This window comes from Lepidothrix coronata, unplaced genomic scaffold (assembly GCF_001604755.1).
Source record: "Lepidothrix coronata isolate B3197 unplaced genomic scaffold, Lepidothrix_coronata-1.0 Scaffold13, whole genome shotgun sequence".
Lineage (NCBI taxonomy): Eukaryota > Metazoa > Chordata > Aves > Passeriformes > Pipridae > Lepidothrix > Lepidothrix coronata.
The window spans coordinates 8,363,890-8,372,489 of NW_016690193.1; positions in this window are offsets into that span (position 1 = coordinate 8,363,890).

Genomic DNA, 8,600 nt, shown 5'->3' on the forward strand with positions numbered 1-8,600 from the left:
GGATCTTTTCCGTCCCTTTCTTCAGCACTGCAATCCAGTTGTCTATTGAGCATAGGGAAAAAGCTGACTGCTCAAGGTCAGGACATTTTTCTCTTGCTGGAAAACTGAGAGTGAGCAGAATAACTCTGCCTGAAGAAAAGAACTTACCCAAAATACTATTATTAAAAGATCTTTTAATTCCACTTGACATTCGTGTATCTACTGATGGTAGTCAGTGTATATAACTCTGAATCCAAAGAAACCATTTTAAAGCCAATTAACTCTAGTGGAAACTCAAAATTTTCCTGACATTTTGGACATTGCTTTAAGGCATGTGCTTGCCCTTAACAGTAAGCTATTAGATACCATTTTGTTTCAGGAAAGAAGGTTTTTGTTCAAGATGACTATGATCAAGTATCTTCTCTATAACAAATTGGCGTGTCACCTTGAAGTGACAATCTCAGACAAATCTGAGATTAATGCTGTTGAAATAAATCTGAAGTATGATTCCTATCCTGTCATGTAATCCTCTTAGCTTGAGGATTTTGTCATGAAATGTCAGACTTTAATGAGCCAGCAATTCAGTTTAAGCACTGAATAGCAACACTATTAGATACAGAACTCTAATACAAACTTCAGTACCACAAGATATTGGTATGTACTTTTTGAGCTGTAATAAAGTCTCTAAAAATAATTATTTAAATAGCAAAGAAAATTAAATGGTCACCAAATACTTGCTCAGTATTATTTCAGCCAGTGAATTTCTAGATCCTAAGCACTTGCCAGAGTTCTGAGGTATTGTTAATCTTGAAGAGTTTTGTCAAAAAAATTGTAAATATCCTTTAAATGTCAGAGCAATCAAGAGTCAAAGGAAAGATTCCAGGTGATTCCTCAGAGACCTGCAAATAAGAGTAGCCTCTCTTTGTGCTACTAGCTCGACTATACCCTGCTGCTGGCCAGCTTAATGTAAGTTTGAGCTTCATTTCCAACGTTGTCATAAAGTTTTCCTGCATCAGACCTATGAAAGCAAGTTGCTTTAAAATCGTTAGTTCTGTTAACGACCTTTCTATCAGTTTTTTGGTCTAGGACCTTAAAACATCTGCCAGAGCCTAACCACAAATTTTAGCAATGTCACATGACATTTTCCATTCTTTTAATAAAAATACCAAAATGAAAAAACGTATTCGCTTAACTCTACTACTGCCATATGCTGAAAGCATGTGAAAAGTTAATGCAAAAAGGGAAAAGCATAAATGTAAAGAAAAGCTTTTTAGCATGGGATTCAAGAGCACACCAGTTAGTGAAAAAAAGGTATTAATATGGAAACAAGGGCAGAGCAATACTGATTTCTTGCAGTGTACTAATAAACCTTTTCCTGCTCTCCCAGTGGCTTAGCATGAGGTTGCTATCTAGATTAGCATCCACATCAAATTGAAATTTGACCCTAAACTTATGCTTGAACTTATGTCTGTGGTATTTGCTTGCTAGTGCTAGACTTGAATTCAATGGCAAGTGACATTACTTGTAAAGGCACTCCTGAAAATATAGTATTTGAAAGGTAATTCACAAATTGAGAGAGTAAATCAAAATAGCAGGCCAGTAAAACTTTCTGCATGATTGTATTATTCTCAGAATACACCCTGATAAGTTGAAGGATTATAAAAGTGATGTTGGAAGACTGGGTGTTACCTTTACACTGAAAAAAAATGCTCCTTTTACAGATTGAATTCTAGTCTTATAGGGCTTTAAATTCTTGCCAGGGGGTAAAACACTAACCCATGTGTCTCATATAGAATTTTAAGCATAGTTTTAAATCAGAACCGGTTGTTCAAAACTCTCTAAACAGTGTCCTGTGGGTAGGGATTGTGTTATGAGCAAGCGTTCTGCCAGCAAAGTGTTGCTTTTACCAATGCTCTTGACATTATTTGGGACTGAATCTGCATCAGGAATATATTTATCTAAATTTCAGTTCAGTTTCTATTATGAGTTAAAAAATTGTTAAGTATTTTTTTTCCTCCAGTTTCAGTGAACACTGGACCAAGCACAATTGTTACTCTTGTATAGATGCCATTGGATCATACTTAGTTTCCTTCTAATTTTGAGTAGTAAATCCAAAAAATGTAACACAATACAACCCTTACAATTAAAAATTAGTTCCTTTTGTATGTCATTATCGTATTTCCTGCCTGAATTTTTAAAAGATAAGACAGATTAAGTCAGAGAAGGTTAAAGACTGAAGTCTTATATCAGAAGAGCTGTATGTGACTCTTTGCAGTAGGATGCTCTCCTTCGTTCCACAGCTATTTGTCTCCACTTAAATTACCTGCCAGCAAATACATGCATTTCATATTAGTTACCATGAAAATGTGAATAAATCTTAAGCATTGCTTCATTTCCATCACTTGCCTGAGGCTCAGTAAGCATATCACATTGCCACACGCCACTTTTTCTGACCTTGTATCCTGGAAAACTTTGAACATCTAAATGGCTAAGTCAGTCAATCAAGAATCAAACGCTTCTGAAAATAAAACTGTTATGGACAGTGAATAATTTTCATTTGGTACCATTGGGATTGATTTTCCATAAGCCAGCTGTTGCCAGTTTTACACATTCAAAGATTTCTGAGCAATGAGCATGCTAATGGAGTTAAGCGTAGAGCAAAATTACTAGGTATAGTGTATTTTAGAAATGCAATTTAAAAAAATTTATAATGAATCCTTAGATCCTGACAGAGGCATAAAATACTAGTGAGTCTGGCTGCTGGTTGTGAATTGTGACCCATGTACAGGTAGATGTGGGTAACTAGCTTAAAAATTGAATTACAATTCAAAAATTTAAAAGCCCGGTAGATGATTTCTGCCTCCCAGAGAAATAATAAGAAATCCTTCGGCATTTTAAATGCAGACTCATTTAATCACCAAGGACAAAATTTACATAGTAAAGCCGCTATTTTCTACTTTAAGAGAAGAATGCTTTTCCCAAATGGATACTAGTGCCCAGTGATCACTCTTTGGGATAGTAAAGCCAGACAGTTTTGTCTGCTCTCCATCTCTGTGTTGGCATATGAAACAGGTATAGCTAAAAGCAGAAAGAAAGTCTCATGCAGTAATAAAAAACCTAGCAAGGTCCTGGACCTGATTTCTCCATGCAAGTCTTGTACGTTTAGCACAGGTTCTCCTCAGTTGCACCGTGCTGGCCTAGCCCATCCTCATCCATCCCTTGTCCTTTTCCCGGAGTGTGACTGTGCTGCTGTCAGTCTCTCATGTGTGACCCGTACCTGTCTGCCACCACAGGCACTGGTGTTGAGTTTGTGCGGAACAATCACGGCCACTACTGCACTTGTGGGGTGGACATGCCAGGGGTGGCAAAGCACTAGGCATTCCCCAGAGCAAACCTCTAAAGGGAAAGCTTTATCAAAAGAGGATGTTAAAGTAATTATAGTTTTACCTATTCCTCCCTGCAACCTTCTTAAACATTTAAGCACTTAGTATGAAATAGTGTTGCCGTTATATATATCTTCTCAACAGGATTAATTATTACAGAATCATAGAATCTTTTCAGTTGGAAAAGACCACTCCCCTGATGGAGTCCAACAGTCTATTGATTTGAAGTGTAAATTTTTTACACTAAAATCTTAAAGCTAGTAACAATAAACACATTAGGTGTATGTAATTACAGAATTTCATTGCAGAAACAGCAAATACATTTAAGAAACATTTATTTCTTGTGCATTGAATACAAATTAATATACAGCAAAATGTTACTCTAAGCCAGTGTGATTTGTTCTTCCAATTAAATTCAGTATCTTATTAGAAAACAACACTTTTGATACCTTTGTATACCTTTCTACTTTCATATGAATTTAGGCACTGGTCTTTAACAAACCAAAGAATTTAAAAAAGAACCAGTTACTCCATGATGCATTCTGTATTTCTTACCTTTATTCAGCTGAGTACAACAAAAGGGTTTAGGAAATTTCTTTCTTGTTTTAAAGTCCCAAGTGCTGTATAAAAAGAAGGAGCACGTTGCTACTTAGACTTTAGCAAATCAACTAATTTTCATTTGAAAAAAATTACAGTTAGATTCGATTACATATGCTGGTTTTACTTAAAAGGTATTTTAAAAAATTATTTATTTAAAAAGCCTTATTTTTACTTAGTCATGCAAAGAAATCTAGTATTTATCGAAGGTGTCTATGTTGATAAAACCAGCAATTTTATTATTAAGACTGTTCACAGAAAGCCAAGTCATAAAGATTAAGTGAGCTGATGCTTCTTCTTCAAATACCTATTCACAAAGCTTTTTGTGGTGTTCGCACAGCTTTACTCTGGACCTTAAGGCTGCTGCTCATGTCTTATCTTTATATCTTTATTTAGCCTCTTCAAAACAGGGGAGAAAGATCAGACTTTTCCTGCTGAGAGTATAGGCTTTTTTCATCTCGCTACCTTTCACAGAACTGGCAGGAAGAATCCAAGCTGGTGAGGAAAAACTGCTTTTGATATTTCTGGGTAACATCTCCTGCGTTGTCTATCTTGTTCTTTCATCCAAGGCACTTTCATTTTCAAGATGAATAACTGTCAAAATAAATAATCTTCACAAGTTTCAGAGAGCATTATTTGCTCTGTTGAATTTTCTCAATGATCTTGACTCAAGTATCAAAAACTTTTCACAGAGGCGGGAAAGCCTTTTCATTCCCAAAGCGGGGAAAGAGTATTGCTGGTATAGCAATCGAGCCAGCTTCATTATAGAAAGGAATGCAGTTCTCCAGTTGCTATGATGGAAAAACACCTACAAGTAATTTCTGCTGTCATTCTTGGGGCTGTGGTTTCTTTTCCATGGTTCTGTTTCAACCTCTGTGACCTTGCAGCTGCTGCAGCCATGTTACTAGGTCTCAGAAATGAGGCCTTCGTATTTTTTTCCTTTATGCTGTGAAGACCATGACCCATTGGCTTGCTATGATTTCTTGAAAGCTCTCCATAGAATTTAATCCAGTTGTTCACATCTGGAAAATAGAGCTGCCTGATTTTGTGTGTGTGTGTGTGTGTGTGGTAATTTGGGTTTTTTTGTTGTTTGTTTATTTGTTTGTTTTTGTTTTTTCAGTGGTGGGAATGAGGAGGGGAGGAGAGGCAAAGCAGAGGATCAGGATTTGGATTTTAATTACTTCTACTGCTTGCTGAACTAGTATGATTGATTTGTAGAAATTCAACCTACACAGAGAGGCCCTATTTTATTCTTCAGGCAGTTAAAGTCTAACACTAGGAAAACAGTTTTAGAATCATTTTACCTGTTCAGATGTGGAAGCAGCAATGCAGAAAACAGATAAAAAGGTAGCAGAAGATTCAGGGGCCAGGCAGATCCTTTATGAGTAACAGCACAGCAGTGTCTGGTCAGTGGAGAGCATTCCTCTTCCCGATAGAGGTGTCAGCCTTTGCAAGCTATCCCTCTGCCAGGCTCGTTGCTGCTTCCTAGGAGGGTCCAAAGTAATAACCACTGCAAAGTTTATTTGGTAGCCCTTTATCTCTTCCGTCAGTGTGTCTCAGTAGTGAAGTGCAGCAGGAGACGGTGCTCCAGTGTCATTAACTGCAATCTAATCCAGGACGGAAGCTGCATTTCAACCAAAAAGTACAACAGGAAAGTTGACACGCAGTTATCATAGTGAAGCAGAGTGAAATTCAGTGAAGGTGAAAGATAGATACCCTTCAATAAATATTTCTTGATGTTTCTTGAATGATTGAAATAATTTTACTGTACAAAAAACTCCTTAGCAAGACATGATTATATGGCTGCCGACTGAAAAGAAAATACCTCCACATTAAAATACCCCTTCATCCAGATTAAACATAATGTTTTGAGGTTTCTAGAGGTTTCTGCTACAATAAAATTATTCAGTCAAAAGTGGTATAAAGATCTCATTAGAAACGTTTGTTGGTGGGAATAGGCTTTATAGGTGGCTGCATTCCAATCAGTCAGTTTCTTTCAACTTACTCAGAATGGATTCAGACAGGTAGCAGAAAAAAAGCTTTGAGGTTTGTTTGGGGTTTTGTTTGTTTATTTGTTTTTAATGATTATTTTTGTGTTATTTGAAATCATTCATTCATCCAGCGCTTTTCCAACATCTTCCTCCAGTTCAGCACACTTTCCTTGGGGGCAAGAACTAGTAGTGGAAACCAGTGACCTGGACAGCAAGACCACATATTTTACAGTCTAGATGTTTCCATCATACTACTTGAATATAAGACTTGCAGCTGCATTGCTGCTTGTCTGTGTGTAGCAGTACAGGACACCATCACATACTTCTCCAAGTATTAAAAAAAACAGAAACAAGAGAGGGAGGAATTATTTACAAAGGAGAAATCTCATGTGGTTGATGTTTATTAATGCTGTCTACAAGCTGAAGCAATGTATAAATCTACAATGTTGATGAAATTTTATTTATTACTGTGAAGTCAGTGAAATTATAATGATCTGGGTAGTAGTTTTCTTACTGAGGCAGTAAGAAAATTAGATGTTTTACTGGCAAAAAACCTGGAGCACTCGGGAATTATGCAATCAGATCTGGGAAATTTAACAGTTTGTTGGTAGTATAGAGGTGGTGGTGCTAGTCTGGGAAAATGCAAGTCAAGAAAAACATTTCTAGTGAAAGAAAAAATTATGATACCACATGGAGTTTAGTGTCCATATAAGACCTGAACTTTGACTTGTGTTAAGAAAAGACAGGACTTAGCTGCGATGAAGTGATGTTCATTTCTGTATAATTAGATGTGATAATGTCTACACGAATCCATTTGGTTCTGAACACCAGAAATGCAGGAAAATGCTGAAGAAATACATTAAGAAGTAAAGGGAATGGTCAAACATAAGGGTGTTTGTAGATACAGGTAGGTGTCAGATAAGCAAAGTAAGATCAGCACAGCTGCATGAAGAATGACACAGCAAAATAGATGATATTGTCCTGTGTAATACTATGGAAATTTTTAGCATCAGGTTCATCGTGTTTTCCTCATCATCCTAATTATCTGAAAATGTGATATTCCTTGTGATATTTCTTAGCGGTAATAAAGTGATATAACTTAGAGCAGTGAAAATAAACTGAGGAGGAAAATGTAATATTTTCAAAGGTTTTAGTAAATGAATAAATGCAACATTTGCAAGCATCTTTGAACTACTGGATGTGTATTAACTAAATCAATCTGTTATATTTTGTGTATTTTGACAATTTATTTATTATCATTATTTCACAAGTCAATCTTCTCCACTTTATACTTTTGAGGTAAGATTGCTCAACATATTTTTGACTTGATGGTCTATATAACAAGTTCTGACCCTAAAATCTTATTAGTATAAAGCAGAAATACAAACAATTTTGAAAAGACAGAATTCAAGTAAATGGAAGGAAATTAAAAGCCAAAGATTTTTTTTAACTAAATGTGTTTTTGTTCTCTTACTGATGAAAAAAAAGTAACTAAGTTTTATTTCAAGCAGTATGTTCTACATGTTAACATTATTAGATATTAATATTCAATCTGTTTTGACAAGAAAAGCCCAAAAATTTCTAACCTGACCTTTCAAAATCATATAAGGATTTTGTTGATATTTTTGTTCTGGCACTGTTTACCTTTTCCAGGAAGTTGGACATCAAAAGTAGTGTAGCTGCATAAACGTGAGAAAGATAAGAAAAATATTTTAATTTCCTTTAATGATATCAATAAAAAGTGGGTAATGGGATATGTTTGGATATATCTTAAGAAGTTTGAATTATGTTTGAATATATCATACTGGGAGTATGGATTAATTTGAGAGCTGAGAATTTGTCAGGCATACCATCTGTTATTTTTAGATTGTACCTTTATTAATGAGAAATCTTCTGAGTGAAGAGTTTTAACAGACCTTATATAGCACTGTCAAAGGGGATACCCCTTTCATTGACCAGTGGTATAAGTAGCAGGTTTAGTTTTTTGGGGTTGGTTTTTTTTCATCACTGATTTGATCAGTTCTTATTTGACATACTCAGAGTAATGCTATAAAAATACAAGTGTTGTTAGAGGTGTCTCTGAAATATCAGATGATCTTAATCTGATATGAATGAATTTCTGAATATTAAAGGTAGAAATATTTCCTCTAGAGACAAGCTTGTGAATAGCCATTGTATCCTTAGTGATTTGAATACTTTAAACTTTTTTAAAGTTTTGGCTAATCAGTACTTTTTCATAACAGCAAATTCAGATTAAGTAAACTCATTGTGCTCAATAATTGCATGGAAAAGATCTCTGTCATTTCTGAGGCAGAAGGATAGGAGTGAGCTGTGCTGTTGATTGCAAAAGTTGTACATTTGCTTTGTGTGGATTTGGAGCACAAGAAACAAAACGTTAGCATCATGTCTGTGATATGCTTTCAGGTAGTTCTAGGCTATTACTTCCTGCCAAATAGAAAAGAGCATTGCAATTTAATTGGTACAGAGCTAGTCAGTGAAATCATTTATCTGGGAAAGCATTTGGTTTTGCTCAAAAATAGTTAGCAGTGGCCAATTCTAATGGGAAAGGGCTTATGTTCTTTTATCCAGAATTCTCCATATTTTTATTTTGGTAAAGGAATAAGTTAATGAGTGTTTTATGCAATCCACA